Raw genomic sequence first — 22,685 nt, forward strand, 5'->3', positions numbered from 1 at the left:
TCATATGGAACCACAAAAGACCCTGAATAGCCAAAGCAATCCTGAGAAGCAAGAATAAAGCAGGGGGGATTTTGTTCTCTAACTTCAAGCTCTATTTCAAAGCCACAGTAATCAAGAATTTGGTACTGGTACAAGAACAGACCCATAGACTAATGAAACAGACTAGAGAGTCCACATATTAACCCAAGCATATATGGTCAATTAATATAAGATAAAGGGGCCAAGGATATACAATGGGGAAATGACAACCTCCTCAACAACTGGTGTTGGCAAAACTGGACGGCTACTGTAAGAGAATGAAACTGGATTACTTTCTAAGTCCATACACAAAAGTAAACTCAAAATGGATCAAAGACCTGAATGCAAGTCATGAAACATAAAACTCTTAGAAGAAAACATAGGCAAAAATCTCCTGAATATAAACATGAGCAACTTTTTCATGAACACATCTCCTTAGGCAAAGGAACAAAAGCAAAAATGAACAAATGGGACTACATTAAACTAAAAAGCTTCTGTACAGCAAATGACACCATCAGTAGAACAAAAAGGCATCCTACAGTATAGGAGAATATTTTCATAAATGATATATCTGATAAGGGGTTGACATCCAAAATATATAAAGAGCTCACGCACCTCAACAAACAAAAAGCAAGTAACCCAATTAAAAATGGGCAGAGGATATGAAGAGACAGTTCTCCAAGGAAGAAATCAGATGGCCAACAGGCACATGAAAAGATGTTCCACATCGCTAATCATCATAGAAGTGCAAATTAAAACCACAGTGAGATATCACCTCACACCAGTTAGAAAGCCCAACATCCAAAAGACAAACAATAATAAATGCTGGCGAGAATGTGGAGAAAGGGGAACCCTCCTACACTGCTGGTGGGAATGTAAATTAGTTCAACCATTGTGTAAAGCAATATGGAGTTTCCTCAGAAAACTAAAATTAGAAATACCATTTGACCCAGGAATTCCACTCCTAGGAATTTACCCTAAGAAAAACAGAATCCCAGATTCAAAAAGACATATGCACCCCTATGTTTATTGCAGCACTATTTACAATAGCCAAGAAATGGAAGCAACCTAAGTGTCCATCAGTAGATGAATGGATAAAGAAGATATGGTACATATACACAATGGAATATTATTCAGCCATAAGAAGAAAACAAATCCTACCATTTGCAACAACATGGATAGAGCTAGAGGGTACTATGCTCAGTGAAATAAGCCAGGTGGAGAAAGACAAGTACCAAATGATTTCACTCATCTGTGAAATAACAACAAAGCAAAAACTGAAGGAACAAAACAGCAGCAGACTCACAGTACCCAAGAATGAACTAACAGTTACCAAAGGGAAAGGGACTGGGGGGGCGGAGAGGGAAGGATAACGGAATTAAGGAGCATTATGATTAGCATACATCATGTCAGGGGGCCATGGGGAAGGAAGTACAGCACAAGTAGTGACTCAGTAGCTTCTTACTATGCTGATGGACAGTGACTATAATGGGGTATATGGTGGGGACTTGATAATGGGGGGAAATCTAGTAACCACAGTGTTGCTCATGTGATTGCATATCAATGATACCTTAATAAAAATATAAATAAATAAACAAATGTTGGGAACTTGAAAAAAATGTTTGATTGGAAAATATTCAGATTAGTAATAGAGAACATAAGGCAAAAAATCTGAATTACACTGCTGGAATTTAAATCTCTACCCTATAACATATAGGAAAAAAACTGGTTTATTATCCATTGGAAAATATTCAGATTAGTAATAGAGAACTGTCTCTATTACTATATTATCCATGTCTACATAATCAAATAGTATAAAATTACATTAAATGATTCTTGCCATCAAAGACACCACAACATATTTTCATCTCATATATCAGGGTTACTATCCAAACACACAGTAGCTCCTTGTTACAAGTTGCAATACGCTTATTGACTATCTTGACCCAGGAACAACATGGAAGTACTATAATCTACTAACACTAAACCCAAAGAAGCAGGATTGATGGCCTCTACAGGAAAATTAGAGCTGTTTTTCCTTTCAGGAGAATTAGTTTCAAATTAAGCACTCTAATTTTATGCTGAAGTGATCCACTGGGGCGGGGAAGCGCAAATTTGATTTCAAGCATCAGTAGGCACTATAGAAAGCTTATTGATTTGGCTGTGAGGACTTCGTGAATGGATCACCTTCCCTCATAATATTCCACTGAAGGAATTTCAGTATCTGCAAGTGACCTGGAACCGTTCTGAGAGTGAAAGAATAAATCATTTGGAGTTATTTAAGAACTGTTGCCCACTACAAACATTTATCTGAAGTCTCTACCTCAGGTTAAACCTCAAAGAGGTTGCGCAGCCATTAACATCACTAAGCTAGCCCACTGTCCCAGACCACGACTGATGAGGGAATCTTCTCATCTATTTCCATCTAAATGGTCTCACATTAAATTATGCTGAAAAACAAGCATTCTCATTATTGAAAGGATGCAAAACACTGATTAGTTCATCCTCAAAATGTTTAACAAGATCTCAGCAGGAGATTAAGGGAAGTCTGGAGAGAACAATCAAGCTCTTGCTAAATACCAAAAATCACCTAGCCTCACAAAATTGCCATTAATATACAAAGTCACAACAGCAGTAATTATGGCCATTGCTGTACCCTCATATATGTGAACAAAACTCAGAAGTACAATGTATCTATATCAGTGTTTTACAAGAGTGGGATCATTCTGGTGAAGCCGCGGTTGCAGGGGGCAGTGAGGGGCAATTTTGTTAATATTTGTCATCACAAGGTCCAGCAATTTTCATATTAGACCTTGGCAGAACTACCCTTCCAGATGGTCATAGCCATCTCCGTTTTCACTATTCATTCTCCTTCCCTCAAGGCAGTAGAGTAGAAAGGTGGACAGTCTTGGTGTCAGATCCAGGTTCAAGTCCTAGCTTTGCACTTACTAGTTCTACAAATTATTTTACCTCTTTGACTCTCAGTTTCCTCCTCTATAAAATGAGGATAATTCCTACCTCCAGAGCTATTGTGAGAACTAGATAATACAATTTATCCAAAAGGCCTGGCACTGGAAAGCTACTAAATAAATATGAGTTGCTTTCCCTACCTGGTATATCCAGATAGAGCTTTATACGCAGGAAAGTAGCATTTGAGATACACACTTTTGAAATTTCACGCAATTCGTTTGGTTTCCAAAACAATATTGACGGAACTATTTTTCACACTGATGCATTGTTCAAATGTAAAAAAAAGAAAAAGAAAAGGAAAAACATCACTCTCTTTAAATAGCATATATTCCACTTCAGGCTATCCATTCTTGACAATGAACTAGGAACATTATGCAGTAATGAGGAACTTCTGAAATCAGTGTTGGGCCTTCTGAGAACTCAGAGAAAGCAGAGGGCCATGGTACCAGAAGTTCCTGGAACATAATGCCTAATGATGAGAGCACCAATGAACACAAAATTAAAAGAAGCAGGAGTTATCCTAGTATTAGTTATATTATGAAAAAATACATGATAGTCACCTCAGTGTTACTTATTATAAGTTCTTCTATGAGATTCAAATCATTTTGACAGGGTCAAATTACCAATAAAAATGCCTTTATTTTCCAAGGGTTTGAAACTGAGTCTATGAAATAAAAGTCAATTCCAGCTACATTTAGAGCAGAATATGTGTTGTTTTTATCACAATTTTAAGCAGTCATTCAGAACAGCACTGGCCCAAAGCCCAATACTACCATGAAAAAAATAAATCATGCTGCTAAAACATAAACATTTTTATCATTCCTAATAACTTTTGCATTAAAACCTTTGTGAAAATACAGCTACATTCTCAAAAATAATTCAAGCATATATATATACTTCTGATTGATATGCAGACTGTTATTAAATTACATAAAATGCAATGCAGAACACAGCAAAAAAAGGATTTCATTCAAAAAGTTGGACTGGCGATACATTTCTGTAACTAGAGCCATACAAAAATATAGCACAAACTCAAAGAAATGGTCATTATATATTCTGATAGTCACAAATAACAATGGCTTACATTTATTTAATATTAAAGATATTCCTGACTCCTCACTTAATATCAATAATTCTGTGGTGTAGATGCTACTAATATCTCTAGTTTACTGCTGATAGCACTAAGGCAAAAGAGGTTAATTAACCTGCCCAAATCGCACAATTTTAAGTGGAAGATCTAGTTTTCAATGTCTGACTCCAAAGCCCACACTTTCAGCTACTACATTGTGTTGCTCCCTCTCTACCTCACATTTTCACTGGTCAAGTACTGGATGAGGATGTTGAATGCATGTAGAAGTGGGTACTCAATCTGTTTAGTTTTGTTTAGGCTCCATAACCTAATGATGACAAGATCTTGGCAGTGGATGAGTTCAGAGTGAGTCATACATCTTCTGCAGGTATTTAGGCATCCCTGGGTTCTTTGGGATGTTGTACTTTTTTTCCAAAGCTAACTGTGGAACAGAAATAGTGCTTCCTAAATACAGATGGGCCCCATATATGACAACCTTAGAAGTTCCCAGAAGATGTACCTTCTGGCCTGGCATTAGAATCTTTTCCACAATTTGCTCAGTAGAAATATCTGACAATAACTAAGCAGCAAGATTCTAATTATATTGCTGTGGATTATAAGCAATGATATATTTGTTTTAAAAAAAATAGGTGAGATTGAAAGAAAGGTGTTTTTAGAATAGCTGGGGGCTTTTGAAGAATTGCTTATTCCAAAATTCTGAAAAGATGACAGAAAGAAGAGAGAGAACCCTCAGAGTAAATTACTAATAGGTAAAAATGTAGAAAAATAGAAGAACATACCACTTAAACCAGGTGCTAACACAGAAGACAAGGAGACTTGACATTGAAGGAATGTGTGAAATAAAAGAAATGCTTACAATTTAGGCCTGAAAGAGCAACTAATATGCTAAAATGATTCTAAATGCTGTTCAATTAGATTGGGGAAGGAGGGCAAAGGATGTTATGGGATGATTTAAGCTTTCCTACTTCTCTGAGAGTGTTGTTTCCTGAATTAAGTTTAGTCCATACAGATATCCAAAGGAGAAGAAAAATAGAGTATAGGCTACTTACTATTTTTAGAACAATTTCTCTGAACTAGTAGCTAATAATTTATTAATACGTAGCTACTGCTACCTGATAGCTGCAGCTGGTAATGAGCACAGCTTTCAGCATGCAGTAAATACATATAGCAAGACCTGGGTGTCCTTCCCCACTAATCACACTGATTTATGGATTGGTGCCTAAGAAACTGACAGTGTGAAAAGCAGTATATTCTGTTTTGTAATTCACATGGAAATCAGCAAAATAACTGTTTTGACTGCAGCACTAAATCAGTTTAAATAGAAACTCTAATCTACAATTTGAAGGCTCTAAGAGCTTTTCACTTAAGCTCAAGACATTATCAAAACGAAGAATATATTAGTTTCTATTTTTTAAATTGTTCCCATTGAAACCCCTTTAGGACACTGGTAACAACAAAAAATTTTTTTTTCAAAATAAAACCAAAGCTTAACCTTCAATAGGTTTCTACAAGTCCTCACCAGCTACTGTGAAGGACACAAATGATTAGAAATGGTGACAGGATAGATAGAAATGAAGCAGTGTTCTTGCCAATAAGCTGCCCAGCTCACCTTCTTTATTCCAACTGGTCCAAATAGAGGTCTTTCTCTTTCCATTCTCTTTAGTATCCTTGCCACTTTGGAAGATTCCTAAAAGCTTGACCTCTTCCTTTGAATTTTTTCCTTTTTTTCCTACTCTCCATACTTTTTATACCTTTGAAATGTCAGCTTTTTCCTGTGTATTTCTGAAATTAGCCCATAAACTCCCAATCCTAGAGTCCCCCACAATGATGCAGACTGAAAAATCACCACCCACCTGCAATAGCCTCCTCCTTACCTTCATTAAATTTATTCTTCACAAGAATAAAACATCTTAAATGACAACATTCTCCCTTAAAGATGTTTTTTTAATTTCCCTTCACAGAGGAATCTTATGGCTCCCATTTCCCAATCAAATCCAAACTCCTATTTATATAAATCATTTATCACCAGTCTCCATCTACATTTATATGAATGCCTCCCTGTTAGGCAGGAAAATGGATATGAGCAGAGTGGAAAGAGAATAAGGCCAGTAAGCCCACTGAGACACTCAAAGAGTTAACCATTTAAAAATAAAAAGCTCGAAGGCCAGGAGCAACTTGGCCTAGAAGTTTGAATATTTCTCAGATAAGGAGAAGTATCTCAGCATAGCCTACGTTTTCACTGTGTCAATTAGAACATACCATCGTAAGATTTACTTTATCCTGTTCAAAGGCCCAGCATATTTAAGAAGAATTCTCTCTTAAAGCTAAGATTGCATTTTAATCAAAGGGACAGTGGCTCAGCCACCTTGGAGGCAGGGCAGACAGTCTTGATTGATATCCTTCCAGACAGAAGCTGATATCCTGGAAAGAAATGAAAGCAGTATAATTCTTCTGTTAAGTTAAAAAAAAGGAGAAATGTAATGTCTTAATAAAGACGAACATTCTGGGGCAATTTAGCAGGTCCGTACCTGGTCCTTGGTCACTTTCCTGAAAATCCTCAACTGCCTATAAAACCCCAGACTCTAAACCTTTCAGGGCACTCCTCTCTCTGAGGTCGCCTGCACTTTCTAAGTGTGTTACTTTAACTTTTTCCCAATCTGTCAGGGCTCCTCTCTCTGAGGTCGCCCACACTTTCCAAGTACATAGACTTTCTCTCTTTCAATAAAACTTAAACCTTTCAAGGCGTCTCTCCTCCCTGAGGTCACCTGCTGCACTTTTTCTCTTTCAGTAACTTTAAATAAAACTTTTACTCCGCTTCATTACTGTGTCTCTGCCCTTCAATTCTTTGTTGTGGTGGGGACAAGAACTGAGGAAAATACACAACGCTCCCCCAACATCCCTACAATCTTAATTCATTCTCTCTATATATGTATTAATACATTTATTAGTGTATGTAATAGATAATATGTATAATTAATGTGTGTGTATATACATATATATATATATACACATATATATATATGTATATATATGTGTGTGTGTGTGTGTGTGTGTGTGTGTGTGTGTGTGTTTTTACATGTATTCAAACTTAATTTACCTGATTTTCTCCTTTCTCAGGGATGGCAGACTTCTCGAGTCAACCACTCCTCTTCACATGACTCTTAAAGAGGGTTTGTTTCATTCTGTTTTCTCCCCTAGGAATGCCCAGCCCCATCATTCTGTTTTGAAATCAGTTTCCCCTTTACCCAACTCAAATCTTACCTCCTCCTGAAGTCATCTCTGATCACACGTCTGCAAATAACGTCTCATGCCTGCTAAGCCCCATGATACATACATCTTAACCTCTCTTAACATTCTGTGTGGATTATCTACTTGATAGAACACAAGCTCCTTGAAGGTAGAATTCACGTCTATTCATCATTCTAGCCCTCATGAATAATGCCTAATCCACAGTAAATACTCAGTATAATACTGGTTAATCAGATTCAGATTCAATATAATAAAAGAAGTACTCACAGTTATCTGCTCTTCTACCTGAGATTTCATTAAAATTATAATAGAGGAAAAAAATTAGCCCATGATATCTTCATATGGGAAGCAGACTCGAGATAAGGGTTTGAATATACTCAATTTAAGTGAGAGGTAATCTCAAGTAATTTTAGAAGGGGAGAGAGGAAAATCAGTCATTGAACAGAAAGCCAATAAAGGTTCATTATCAAATAAGCTATTAGAACCCGCTAGGGAACTCAGGAGCCAGTGTAGAACAAAGAGTTATCCAAATAGAGAAGTGAGGGAGCTGTGGTATTTACTCACCAATTCCTGTTAGCTGTCCTTTGAGGGCTGGTGGGAGGGGACATTTTCTGGCTCCTCCAGGCTGCCCCAAGGGCAGGGAGAGCAAGCTCCTACAGACAGATGAAACTCTCAGGGTAAGAGCTGCAGGTGCTGGCAGTTAAAAGATGGAATGGGTGCTGGGAAATTGGAAGTGATGAGCGGATATAGCTACTAACAGGTGTACTAGGTGCATTAACAAAAAGAACGGTGAGGGAGCCATAAGCAGACATGAATTTTTGACATATTCTTGGAAGACAGAAAACAGATGGAGGGTTAATGACTAAGAAATCAGAGAAGAAACACAGCCCAAAATATACGGGCAAAATGGCTGATGCTCAAGAAGGGTGGCAGGTGGGGGACGTGGTGCAGGTAGGAGCTCAATTGACTTTATGGAATCCTAATCCCAGACAGGATTGAGACTAAGAAATTGAGAGTGAAACATAGGACTGAAAACAGGGATTAACTGCATGTCTGTTTTGCAGGGTTGGCAAACTATAGCCTACCACATGTTTTCATTAGCCAGTGAGCTAAGAATGGTTTTTACATTTTTTAAGCATTGTTTTAAAAAAAAAGAATATGTAACAAAAAACCATACATAGTCCATAAAGCCTAAATATTACTATGGGGCCTTTATAGAAAACATTTACTGATCCCTGTATTATAGAACAGTCAACAGATATACAAGCCCCTCCAGTATTGCAGGGAAGAAAGATTGCCTAAAGCCAGGCAACTTAATCCTACACAAAAAATATGCACTATCTTCTCTGAGCTTAACAGGAAAAAGTAAGGCAGCGAGTTTGTTAGTGTGCTATTGAAAGCCTTTCTCAACCTGGTAACTAGGGATTCCTAAACTCAATGCCACAAAACAAAGGATGCCAGTCAGGAAACCATCTCATGTACCCAGAACACTCAGTCAGTTTCTTTCTTCCATATGAACAGCCCACCAAAATTACCAGACATTTGGTTAAAGCCAAAATTAAAGAAGAAAGACATAGATGAACCAGCAGAAAAAATGACTCTAAAAGAAGCAATGATAATCCAGGGGATGTAAGATAATTTTTAAAATCCTCAAAATATTCTCAGAGAGATTCCAGAAAATGTTGAATCTCTAAACTGGAAGAAGATATTATGGGGGAGAAGACCACTAGGAAATAGGAAAGACCTCTTAAATAAAAAGTATAATTCAAAAGAAGTATTGGAAGACAAAAAATCCAGGACTAAGAACAATAGGACAAAGAAACAGAAAATATGGAATAAAGAAACAAAGAGGATAAATCCACAATGCTCAATATCAACCAACAAAGTCTGAAGAAAGTAGATACAGGGGAGAATATTATCAAGAAATAATAGAAGAGAATATATTAGAGCTAAAAGTAAATAAACACATACATACAGATATGGTTTAATTGAAACACAAAGGATAAAGAAAAGATCCTCAGATTAAAGATGGCAGTGTGAGAGGTGAGACAGAGGCTTCCTCCTAAAACCGCATATAATACGAAAATATAATCCAACTAATCCTGAAAGAGCAACAGTAAAGAGGACTGCACCAGACTGCATACACCTGGAGAAAAGAGCAGACCTCATGGAACAGGGTAACATATCAAAGCTGTGGCCCAATGGGACCTAAGCCCTTCCCCTACCCTAGCTCACCAGTGGGAGGAAGAGAAATGGAGCATGGAGGGAGTGGAGGCCTGGAACTGCTGAATACCTAACTCCATAGATCTGCTCTGGGAGCACAAACCTACATTTCATGGTGCTTTCATGATACTCTCATGATTAGCAGATTGGAAAGCTAAGACAGGAAGAATTCCTGGAGAGACTGAGGTTCCAGCTGCTTGTGGAAAGCAGAGATTGACATCCGGCTGCTCTGGGACTCAAGAAAGGCGGGCAGTCTGAGAGACTTCCTAACAAGGAAGCACTTAGCAAGAGGGCTGCTTAAGAGGCAAGGCTTGTACAGAGCTACTGCTTAGGAGAAAGGACAGGTAGACAAAATTGTCCAGGTACATTCTTCCCAGAAGATTATGAGCTTTTACAATTTTCAGGTGGCTCCAGCTCCCTGGCTGGCTACACAGCTCCAAGGACTCCCTGCATGATAATCAGCCTACTGTGCCTTTATCCCGGCTAGCCCCACCTGGCTCACAAACCGGCAAACCCTACCCTGATGTTAGGCCAACATGAGGGAAGATCTGCCTATAGCAACTACAGACACAGAGCATACAGGCTTATACCTGTGTGCTCGGCCCACTGGTTCAGGCAGTGGAGACAGGCATAACAGCCCGGAAGCAGAAAATAGCTCTTTCCTCCCCGCCAGGCACCAGTACCACTCTCTTGCAATCCCCAGCATTGCTTCAGGGGCTGAGCAGTTCCGGAGAGTAGAGCTTCTGGACACTAGAGGGCACCATACACAAATATGAAATGCCAAAGGAGTCTGGTCCAGAGTACAATTATTAATACAACTCCTGAGAAAGATGACATGGACCTCATGACTCTTCTTGAAAGGGACTTCAAAATAAAAATCATTAACATACTCATGGAGGTACAGAAAGAGATTCAAGAACTCTGGAATGAATTCCAGTTGGAGATCCACACAGTGGAGGGTATTAAAAGCAGATTAGATATGGTGGAGGAATGATAAATGAAATAGAAACTAGAGAAGAGGAATAAAAAGAAGCTGAGACACAGAGAGAAAAAAGGATCGCTAAGAATGAAAGAATATTGAGAGAACTGTGTGACCAATCCAAACAGAACGATATTTGCATTACAGGGATACCAGAAGAAGAAGAGAGAGAGAAAGGGACAGAAAGTGTCTTTGAGGAGGTAAATGCAGAAAACTTCTCCAACCTGGGGAAGGAGATAGTCTCTCGGGCCATGGAGATGCACAGATCTCCCAACACAAGGGACCCAAGGAAGACAACACCAAGACATATAATAATTAAAACAGCAGAGATGAAGGATAAGGACAGAGTATTAAAAGCAGCCAAAGAGAGAAATAAGATCACATACAAAGGAAAGGCCATCAGGCTATCAACAGACTTCTCAGCAGAAACCTTACAGGCCAGAAGGGAGTGGCATGATGTATTTAATGCAATGATGCAGAAGGGCCTCAAACGAAGATTACTTTATCCGGCAAGATTATCATTTAAATTTGAAGGAGGGATTAAACAATTTTCAGATAAGCAAAAGCTGAGAGAATTTACCTCTCACAAACCATCTCTACAGTCTATTTTGGAGGGACTGCTTGCTATAGATGAAAGTGTTTCTAAGGTTTAATAGTGTCACCAGAGGTAATAAAAACACAGTAAAGAAAGTAAAACAGCTAATCACTAGGCAAATGCAAAATTAAATTAACTATCAATCAAGGGATAGACAAAGAGTACAGAATATGGTACCTAATATATAAAGAATGGAGGAAGAAGAAAAAGGAGGAGAAAAAAGAAAGAACATTTAGATTCTGTTTGTAATAGCATATTAAATGAGTTAAGTTAAACTCTTAGATATTAAGAAAGTTCACCTTGAATCTTTGGTAAACACAAATCAAAAGCCTGCAATGGCAATTGTCAATAATCACCCTAAATGTAAATGGACTGAATGCACCAATCAAAAGACATAGAGTCACTGACTGGATAAAAAAATGAGACACATCTATATGCTGCCTACAAGAGACTCACTTTAAACCCAAAGACATACACAGACTAAAAATGAAGGGATGGAAAAAGATATTTCATGCAACTAATAGGGAGAACAAAACAGGAATTGCAGTACTTGTATCAGACAAAATAGACTTCAAAACACAGAAAGTCACAAGAGACAAAGAAGAACATTACTTAAGGATAAAAGGGTCAATACAACAAGAAGATAAAATCATTATAAATATATATGTGCCCAACACAGGAGCACCTACATATGTGAAACAAATACTAACTGAATTAAAAGGGGAAATAGAATGCAATGCATTCATTCTAGGAGACTTCAACACACCACTCACTCTGAAGAACAGATCAACCAGACAGAAAATAATTAAGAACACAGAGGCACTGAACAACACATTAGAACACATGGACCTAACAGACATCTACAGAACACTCCATCCAAAAGCAACAGGATACACACTCTTCTAAAGGGCATATCGAACATTTTCAAGAATAGATAATATACTAGGCCACAAAAAGAGCCTCGGTAAATTAAAAAAGATTGAAATTGTACCAACCAGTTTCTCAGACCACAAAGGTAAGAAACTAGAAATAAATTACACAAAGAAAATGAAAACCCCACAAACACATGTAGGTTTCACAACATGCTCCTGAATAACCAAAGGATCAATGACCAAATAAAAACAGAGATCAAACAATATACGGAGACAAATGACAACAATAATTCAACACTGCAAAATCTGTGGGACACAGAGAAGGCTGTGCTAAGGGGAAACTATATTGCAATACAGGCCTACCTCAGGAAAGAAGAACAATCCCATATAAGCAGTCTAAACTCACAATTAACGAAACTAGGAAAAGAAGAACAAATGAAGCCCAAAGTCAGTACAAGGAAGGACATAATAAAGATTAGAGCAGAAATAAATACAACCAAGAAGAATTAAACAATAGAAAGAATCAATGAAAGCAGGAGCTGGTTCTTCAAGAAAACAAAATAGATAAAACCCTAGCCAGACTTACCAAGAAAAAAAGAGAGTCTACTCACATAAACAGAATCAGAAATGAAAAAGGAAACATCACTACAAACACCACAGAAATACAAAGAATTATCTGAGAATACTAGGAAAAATTATATGCTAACAAACTGGATAACTTAAAAGCAATGGACAACTTTCTAGAAAAATACAACCTTCCAAGGCTGACCCAGAAAGAAACAGAAAATCTGAACAGACCAATTACCAGCAACAAAATTTAACTGGTAATCAAAAACCTGCCTAAGAACAAAACCCCTGGAGGAGATGGCTTAACCACTGAATGTTATTGAACATTTAGTGAAGACCTAATACCTACCCTCCTTAAAGTTTTCCAAAGAGTAGAAGAGAGAATACTTCCAAACTCATTCTATGAGGCCAGCATCACTCTAATATCAAAACCAGGCAAAGACACCACAAAAAAAAGAAAATTACAGACCAATATCCCTGATGAACATAATAAAGATGCAAAAATAACCAACAAAATATTAGCAAACCAAATTCAAAAATACATCAAAAAGATCATCCATCATGATCAAGTAGGGCTTATTCTAGGGATGCAAGGATGGTACAATATTGGAAAATTCATCAACATCTTTCACCACTTAAACAAAAAGAAGGACAAAAACCACATGATCATCTCCATAGATGCTGAAAAAGCATTTGACAAAATTCAACATCCATTATGATAAAAACTCTCAACAAAATGGGTATACAGGGCAAGTACCTCAACATAATAAAGGCCATATATGACAAATGCACAGCCAAAATCATACTTAACAGCAAGAAGCTGAAAGCTTTTCCTTTAAGATCAAGAACAAGACAAGGATGCCCACTCTCCCCAGTTCTATTCAACATAGTACTGGAGGACCTAGCCATGGCAATCACACAACACAAAGAAATAAAAGGCATCCAGATTGGCAAGGAAGAACTTAAACTGTCCGTGTTTGCAGATGACATGATATTGTACATAAAAAACCCTAAAGAATCCACTCCAAAACTACTAGATTTAATACATGAATTCAGCAAAGTCGGAGGATACAAAATTAATAAACCAAAATCTGTGGCATTCCTATACACTAACAATGAACTAGCAGAGAGAGAAATCAGGAAAATGATTCCATTTACAGTTGCATCAAAAAGAATAAAATACCTAGGAATAAACCTAACCAAGGAAATGAAAGACCTATACTCTGAAAACTACAAGACACTCATGAGAGAAATTAAAGAAGATACCAATAAATGGAAACACATCACATGCTCATGGATAGGAAAGAATTAATATTGTCAAAATGACCATCCTGCCTAAAGCAATCTACAGATTCAATGCAATTCCTATCAAAATATCAACAGCATTCTTCAACAAACTAGAGAAAATCATTCTATAATTCATATGGAACCACAAAAGACCTCAAATAGCCAAAGAAATCCTAAGAAGGAAGAATAAAGCTGGGGGGATTATGCTCCCCAACTTTAAGCACTACTACAAAGCCACAGTAATCAAGACAATTTGGTACTGGCACAAGAACAGATCCATAGACCAATGGAACAGACCAGAGAGCCCAGATATAAACCCAACCATATACGGTCAATTAATATATGATAAAGGAGTCATGGACATACAATGGAGAAATGATAGCCTCTTCAACAGCTGGTGTTGAAAAAACTGGACAGCTACATGCAAGAGAATGAAACTGGATTATTGTTTAACCCCAAACACAAAAGTAAACTCGAAATGGATCAAAGACTTGCATGTAAGTCATGAAACCATAAAACTCTTAGAAGACAACATAGGCAAAAATCTCCTGAATATAAGCACAAGCAACTTCTTCCTGAACACATCTCCTTGAGCCAGAGAAACAAAAGCAAAAATGAACTCATGGAACTACATCAAACTGAAAAGTGTCTGTATGGCAAAGGACACCATCAACAGAACAAAAAGGCATCCTACAATATGGGAGAATATATTTGTAAATGACATATCTGACAAGGGGTTAACATCCAAAATACATAAAGAACTTACATGCCTCAACACCCAAAAAGCAAATAACCCGATTAACAAATGGGCAGAGGATATGAAGAGACAGTTCTCCAAAGAAGAAATTCAGATGGCCAACAGACACATGAAAAGATGCCCCACATCACTAATTATCAGGGAAATGCAAATTAAAACCACAATGAGACATCACCTCACACCAGTAAGGATGGCCCACATCAAAAAGACTAAGAACAACAAATGCTAGTGAGGATGAGGAGAAAGGAGAACTCTGATACACTGCTGGTGGGAATGTAAGCTAGTTCAACCATTGTGGAAAGCAATATGGAGGTTCCTCAAAAAACTAAAAAAAGAAATACCATTTGACCTCGGAATCGCACTCCTTGGGATTTACCCAAAGAATACAACTTCTCAGATTCAAAAAGACTTATGTATCCCTGTGTTTATTGCAGCACTTTTACAATAGCCAAGATATGGAAGCAACCTAAGTGTCCATCAGTAGATGAATGGATAAAGAAGAGGTGGTACATTTACACAATGGAATACTATTCAGCCATAAGAAAGAAACAAATCCTACCATTTGCAACAACATGGATGGAGCAGGAGGACATCATGCTCAGTGAAATAAGCCAGGCTAAGAAAGACAAGTGCCAAATGATTTCCCTCATTTGTGGAGTATAACAATGAAGCAAAACTGAAGGAACAAAATGGCAGCAGACTCAGAGACTCAAGAAGGAACTAGTGGTTACCAAAGGGGAGGGGTTTGGGAGGGCAGGTGGGGAGGGAGGTACAAGGGGATTGAGGGGTATTATGTTTAGTACACATGGTGTGAAGGTTCACGGGGAAAACAGTGTAACACAGAGAAGGGAAATAGTGAATCTGTGTGGCATCTTACTACACTGATGGACAGTGACTGCATTGGGGTATTAGTGGGGACTTGATAATATGGGTAAATGTAGTAACCACATTGTTTTTTCATGTGAAACCTTCATATATATCAATAATACCTTAATAAAAAAATTTTTAAAAAAGCAAAGAAAAGATCCTCAAATATTTCAGAGAGGAAAAAACTGGTTATCAACAAGTGGATTAAAATTAGTCTGACATCATATTTTTTTCAACAGCAAAACAAAAGTTATAGAAAACAATGATGTAATGCCTTCAAAGTTCTGAAAGCACAAGATTTTCAACCAAGGATTCAATTTCCAGCCTAATGGTTGGGTCAAACAAGCATGAAAGTAGAATAAAAACATTTCTGGTTTATAAAATGTCATTCATTTCACCTCCTGTGTACCTTTCCTTAGGAAATTAACTTGAGGATATAAGCCAGAAAGAAAACATAAGCTCCAAGAAGCTTTGCTGCGCTCAGGAGTGAGGTAAGTCTCAGGGTGACAGCTTTGTAAAGGCACACAGGGGATTGATTCAGTGTCTCAGGAGGGAGGTCCACAGGGGAAGAATGCAAAAATGAATGGATTGAGAACTCTGAGACAGGCAGGATGTTTAAACAGATTTGGGATTTGAAGCTAGGAACATTGTCACTGAGTTGCAGCAAAGTCCTAATATCAGACCCACAGAAAAGGAAGGGTAATGCCAAAACACTACATATGGCTCTGTAGAAATAATATATACCTCATCATATTAATGGAAATGAGGTTTATATACTTGGAAGATGGGGAAGTAGAGAATGAAAAGAAATGAAAGAAAGAATTATAAAGTTATAATTCATTTTACAAAGTGGGTAGTTAAGAGTTTGGTGCATGGTTATTGAAATAAGAAATTATGATCTAATTATGTTTATCTTTTTCAAGTATTAAAGGTAATCTGTATGGAAACAGACTATTGATAATAATTATATGTAGATATAGGAGAATGGGAAGGCAAAGAGTAGTATAAAGGAATTCAGTCCTAATGTAGCCTACCAAGAAGGAAATCAAACTTTAGAAAATTAAATACATTAAGATACAGCAGTATGTGTGTATATATATATATATATATATATATACATATTAATATATAGAGATATATCACCACAATATCCAGTCACACCCCTCCCTATCCCCAGCGGTGACCAAGTTATAAGTTTCTATTTTGATTCTTCTAGTAGTTAACACTGTATCTCTAAGATATTGTGGCTTTTTCAAATTATAAATTCTTGTGTATTGTTGGAATTTTTTAACTACAGGAATTTATTATTTCAATAAAATTTAATGTTTGTTAATGTATGGATAAATAAAAATACTCCTCAGAGCACTCCCCTATTAGGTAATGTAAAATGAACATGCTTAAATGTAGCTGAGCCTGATTCTGACTACTAATGGTGATAGTGATTTTACATAAGGGGAGGGATTCCACCCCAATAAGTCCTACTGCCACAAAACGTTGCAGATTTATTTATGAAGTAGAAGTACCTCCAATCAATATCATGTAAATTAGCACAAAAATAAAAGGAAATGGAGTATAATTCAAGTAATGAAGTCAGAAAGAAGTATCCTTCCTCTTCCTATGAGAGTATTTGCTGCTTTAAGAAATGTGCAGAATGTTTTCACCATAGTGAGGTTCAGATACATTGGTAGCATCTTCTACCTAGGTATAATAATGATGGTAAAGATGATTATGCACCCCATGCATTGGTGCATCCAATGCACCAGCAAATATGGCAAATCTAGAGCCTGTCAGCAAAAGTCTTAATTCATTTCAGTCTTGGGAGAATAAGCTTCATGAGGCAGCATTTAGAAAACAATAAACAAGTGAAGAAACAGAATACATCAAAGCCAACACCCTGAATTGCACTAGGAGTAAACTGTGGAACTAAAGGACAAAAACAAATTCTCCCTGTGGCTTATTTTATTAAGAAATCAGGCCTCAATCATTTTCTGCATTGCAAAGTTGTTCTAGGTAGACTGCATTGCAGTAAATCTAACTGCAAGGAAATCTGGACAGAAAATATACATGGATTTTTTTTTAGCAAATGATCTAAATAGTGCCTTTGGTCTACCTTGGCTTTTGTCTACCTGACTTAAGCAAGAATATTCTAACAGTAAATTGTTATCTGTCACTAAACTGGAGGCCTTTTCCTCTGTGTCATCTGAAATGTATGCATTTCATAAATTCACATAACAAATTTTGCTGAAACTCTGAAAATAAGGATTCCTAATATTAAACTTTAACCTAGTAGTGCTGATAAATCAAACTGCTTAATAATAAAAGAGCAGAAACAAATCCAACTCTTAGGCAAACCTGTGGAGTAAGTAACCATCAGTGCCCCACCTCTGTTGGAGCCTCACTCCTACAAGCACCCCATAATTCAACACCTGCACTCTTCAAAATCAGCCCCGTGCTATTTCTACCTTACAAACACACATCTCTCCTAGCTGTGGCTCTGTCCTTTCTTAGATTCTGTCATTTAGCAGAAGCATTAAGCCCATATTGTGGGAATCTAGGTAACACAAGCAAATTATTTAAACAATAAAAAATACAAAGGAGACAGGCTGATTATGCATTTATGAATATTTATATGTAACATGCTTGAGAATGATTAGGAAACAAACACAGAAGAGCCTGCTGGGTCTGTAAATGAATGGCAGGACTACACATTTCTTTTGGGGTAATAAACAAGGACAATGAAGTATAAGGGAAGTCTTAGGGAGGAGGACTTTGAAAAGCATAATCCAGGGGAGAGGAGTGCCATCATCCCATTTTCTAGAAAAAATTTGTAACCCACTAAAATGCTTATTAAAGTTCACACAAGTAGAAAATCCAAAAATCATTTTCTTTTCCTAAAACTACCTCATTTCTAGAGTCTACACATTTGTAATAGTTAATCAAGCTTCTTAATACCAAATCATACATTGCTTCAATGCAGCATAAGATTAAATTCCCTCAACAAATTATATTGTTTCACTAAATACTTCCAACTACATGTACTATTATTTATAAGTATGAAATATAATGAGTTCAAAAAAAAAAAAGAAACATAATGAGTTCAGACTTTAACACTTTTGTTTAATCATGCAGTTACACAGCATACAGTGTAGGAAGGAAAAAAATGCGCTTTTTATAATACTGTACTTATTTTGATGAGACGCAAACCACCAAGGGACGAATGATTTATATTACTGACTACACACTACATCTGTACTGATTTGGTGGATGTATTGCTGAATAGTTAATGGTATGTCAGCTATTCATTTACAAATACATATTTGCCCAGATGTCATGCCAAAATATAACACATTTCCTATGAGCTAACAGGAAACATAACCCGAATCATCAGTAATTCTTTAAAAGCTAAATTTTTTTGACTCTACAATCATTTGGACAAATTATATATAATATAGTCCATATTAATGCTAGCCTCCTTAATATAGAGAGTGTACCTTTAAATTGTAATAATTTGTTTTGATGAGTTATACAAGGCACACTGCTACACAAGTTATCTGGGCCTGGCTTGTATGGCAGCATTAACTGACAAAAGAATACTAAAACAGTTGCATGGTAAGTTAAATAATTATAAGTACATTAGGCCAAACGGAATCATAAAGATGTACTAATCCTGAACAATGCTATTAGCTATGAACTCCTAGGAAGCCAGAATTTGGGGTCAACTGATATTAAGGAGTTAATCAGAAACAGCAGGAACTTCTTTGAATATAAGATACTGAAGACCTTGAGACTAAGAGGCATAAGTACAAACAGCACCAGAAATGCTGTAGTGATCAAAATAGGAACTGCTGCCACAGCTACTAAGAGCTATGTAGTACAGAACCCTCCCACTCCAGCTAGGTAGGAACGAAGTAGCTCTCTAGAATAAAGGTAATGAGAGGGAGATACAGACACATACAGACATAGCATAAACCACTTAAGTTTTTATAAATGGACCTTCAAAAAGAGCCATTTTAATCTCTGCTGCCAGACGTGTAGGGTCTCGTGGGTGGTAGGACTTCTCCATGCTGTAATTTTATATGATTCAGCATGCCCATGCTCATGTCTAAATTCCTTAGATGCAGACCTTTCAGTGTTTGGAATCAGGAGCAGTGGTATCAGACTACCTGGGTTTAAATCCTGCCTGTTACTTCCTGAGTAAATAAAATATTAACCTTTCTATACCGATACTTTGTTGTCACCAGAGGACAATAGTAGTAGCTACCACATAGAGTTGTAGTGTGAATTCATTTCTACTCGGATGTCTAGCAGGCATCTCAAATTTAACATGTCCAAAACCGAATTCCTGATCTTCTCCCTTCCAAACCTGCTCCCTCCAGTCTTCACATTTATCTCCATCATAATTTCTTCATTCTACCATTCAGAGCACAAGCCTTGAGTTGTAATTGATTCTTCTCTCCCTCTCAGACACCACATCCGAAACACATCCAGAATCCAACCACTTCTCACTGGACTCCATTACTACACAACCTTGTCCAAGAACCATAACTTCTGCTCGGACTATCCCAAGAGCTTCCTAATTGGCATCCTCTTCCAACCTTACCACCCCCCTGCCCATAGTCTATTGTTAACGTAGCAGCTAGAAGAATACTGTTAGAGTGTATATCAAACTGTGTCACTTCTCTGCTCAAACCCTTCATTGGTTTTGCATCTCCCTCAGAATAAGAGCCCAAGTCTGCCCAATCAGGTCCCTCACTACTCCTTGACCTCACCTCCTTTATTCTCCTCATCGCTCACTCTGTGTCTTCCACATGGGCTCCTCTGTTGTACCCACAATGAATGTACATAGCTGCTCTCACTGCAGGGCCTGTGCACTTGTTCCCTCTTTCTGGGCCTTTCTTCTTCCAGATGTACATATTTTAGGTTGTTGCTTAAATGTCACAGTTAATGAGGGCTTCCCTAACCTTGTTAAAATTAAAGAACTCACACACCCTTTCTTCCTTTATTTTCACCAGAAAACTTACTACTATATAACACACTATGTTTTACTTAGTTTTGATTATTGTATGTCTTCTCCCCCTAGAATAAACTTCTGGAGGGCAGTGTCTTTCTGTTTATCATCCAGTGTATATCCACCAGAGGCTAAACAAATACCCAGCACAAAGTAGGTACACAATAAACATTAAGTAATGCAATTCAGTAAGTTTAATACAAAACATTTAAAAATGTGTCTGATACATACTAAGTATAAAATAAGTATTAGCTATTGTTCACTTGCAGTTTTCATTTATATAATTATTTCTAGTTTCTTATGTCTTCTCAATACTTACACTGATCATGGATTATATTAGCTTCAAAATAGATTGTTTCTTAATGTTTTGCTTTTGTTTCATCTTCAATATGCAATTAATTTAACATTAAAAACTTGTGATCATAAGTCCCAAAGACATTCTTTACAAGGATAATCTGTTAAAAACTAGTTAATAGCCTTAAAAACAATTTTATGCTCTTTAAACAGTGCCTAAATACATTTTCCCTAAATACATTTTAAATAAGGAGAATTATAAAAATTCATCATTATATAATTTGTATATACTTCTCTATTCATTTTCTATGATTTCTTAAAGCTTATGAGCTGAACAAGTTTAAACAAAGTAATTTCACTAAATCTCTAATAATTACTGAAATGGCAAAGAAAAAATTCTAGCATATGATTATCTTCTATCATTCTCTTTACCTCCTTTTAAATTCCATATATAACAGAATCATAAGTCAACAAATATTAACAGTAAACAGGTGGCTCTCTGGAATCCAACATCACCAGAGCTCTCTTGGTTAGCACTTCTCTGTATCTATAGCACAATGACGGCCAATTTTCATAGTTGTTATTCTGACTCACTATTAGAAAGCCTTGACTGTTTTGCCTAGTTTCAGTGGTATAGTCATTTTATTGTATTATAATTTTTGCCAAATCAGTTATTAATTTATAATGTATATATAGTAATATTTAATAAACATAAATATTTTACTCACCAAATGCCTCATTCTCCTGCTTAATAATATAGGTATATTGTATCATATATATTTTTATATAGTACTTTAAGTTTCCAAGAAAAAAAATCTATATCACTAGATTCTAGCATTTAAAATATGAAACTATTAACATACAAAATCCACCAGATGAGGCAAAGTGGTATGTACATATTATTATAAATAGTCTAATTGACAACAGTAATATGATTAAAAACTGGGATCTTTGGGCTTTAAATGCACATTATAAACTAAAGAATTAAAATCCACACTTTAATGGAAAAGCATATGGAAGCTGTTCAAAAAATTAAAAATAGAAATGCCAAATAACCAATAATTCTATTTCCAGTATTTACTTGAAAAAAAAAACAAAAATACTCATTTTAAAAGATATATACACTTCTATGTTTATTGCGGCATTATTTACAATAGCCAAATTATGGAAGCAACCTATATGTCCATGAATAGATGAATAGAAAAAGATGATGAGGTATATACATACAAGGGAATATTAGCATAAGGAAGAATGGAATTTTGCCATTTGCAACAAATGGATAGACCTAGAGGGTACTGCTAAACGAAATAAGTCAGAGTGAGAAAAATAAATACCATATGATTTCACTTAAATAAGCAATTGAAAAAATTAAAGAACAAAGAAAACAAATAGACTCAAACACAAAGAACAGACTGGTGGTTGCCACAGGAGAAGGAATGAGGGGATGGGTGAAACAGGTGAAGGGGCTAAAGAGGGACAAACTTTCAATAATACTATAAGTGAGATATGGAGATGATTACTATACTTTGTAAAGTATGTCAACTACATTTTTTTTAATTTAATAAATAAAAAATCCACAGTTTAAATTACTGAATGCAGAGGTTTCAGTCAGGACATGACATGATCTCTGAATTATGACCATTAATTTACCTGGAAAAAGACTTGGTTATAATCAAGAAAGTGTTACACTTAGATGACTATTGAAGGTAATTCAGTAAGGGCAATGCCTTGACTAATCAGCTGGATTTGGCCAGAATATACAGATTTAAGTCAGAAGCTGTACAATAAGAATAAATTCTAGACCCTTAAGCAGGATCTTTGGAAAAGATCTCCTTAATGCACTTCCCTATACTAATATATTCCTTTACATCATGAATTCGAAATGGATACCCTTTTTTTCTTGGGTCCA

At 36.5% G+C, this 22,685-nt stretch overlaps 1 protein-coding gene across 4 annotated transcripts in view; it reads right to left on the bottom strand.

Annotated features, from left to right (window-relative positions):
• SLC44A5 (solute carrier family 44 member 5) overlaps positions 1-22,685 on the bottom strand; it is a 359,314-nt gene that overhangs the window by 293,464 nt on the left and 43,165 nt on the right. Inside the window, exon 1 of one of the 4 annotated variants that reach the window (XM_073234138.1) lies at positions 6,444-6,943. The exons of the other annotated variants lie outside the window; for them this stretch is intronic. The gene's annotated coding sequence lies outside the window, so the exon portion shown is untranslated. Of the gene's footprint in view, positions 1-6,443; positions 6,944-22,685 lie in introns of those variants that run through there. 4 annotated transcript variants of the gene reach the window in all.

Source organism: Manis javanica, chromosome 4, assembly GCF_040802235.1.
Source record: "Manis javanica isolate MJ-LG chromosome 4, MJ_LKY, whole genome shotgun sequence".
Taxonomy (NCBI): Eukaryota; Metazoa; Chordata; class Mammalia; order Pholidota; family Manidae; genus Manis; species Manis javanica.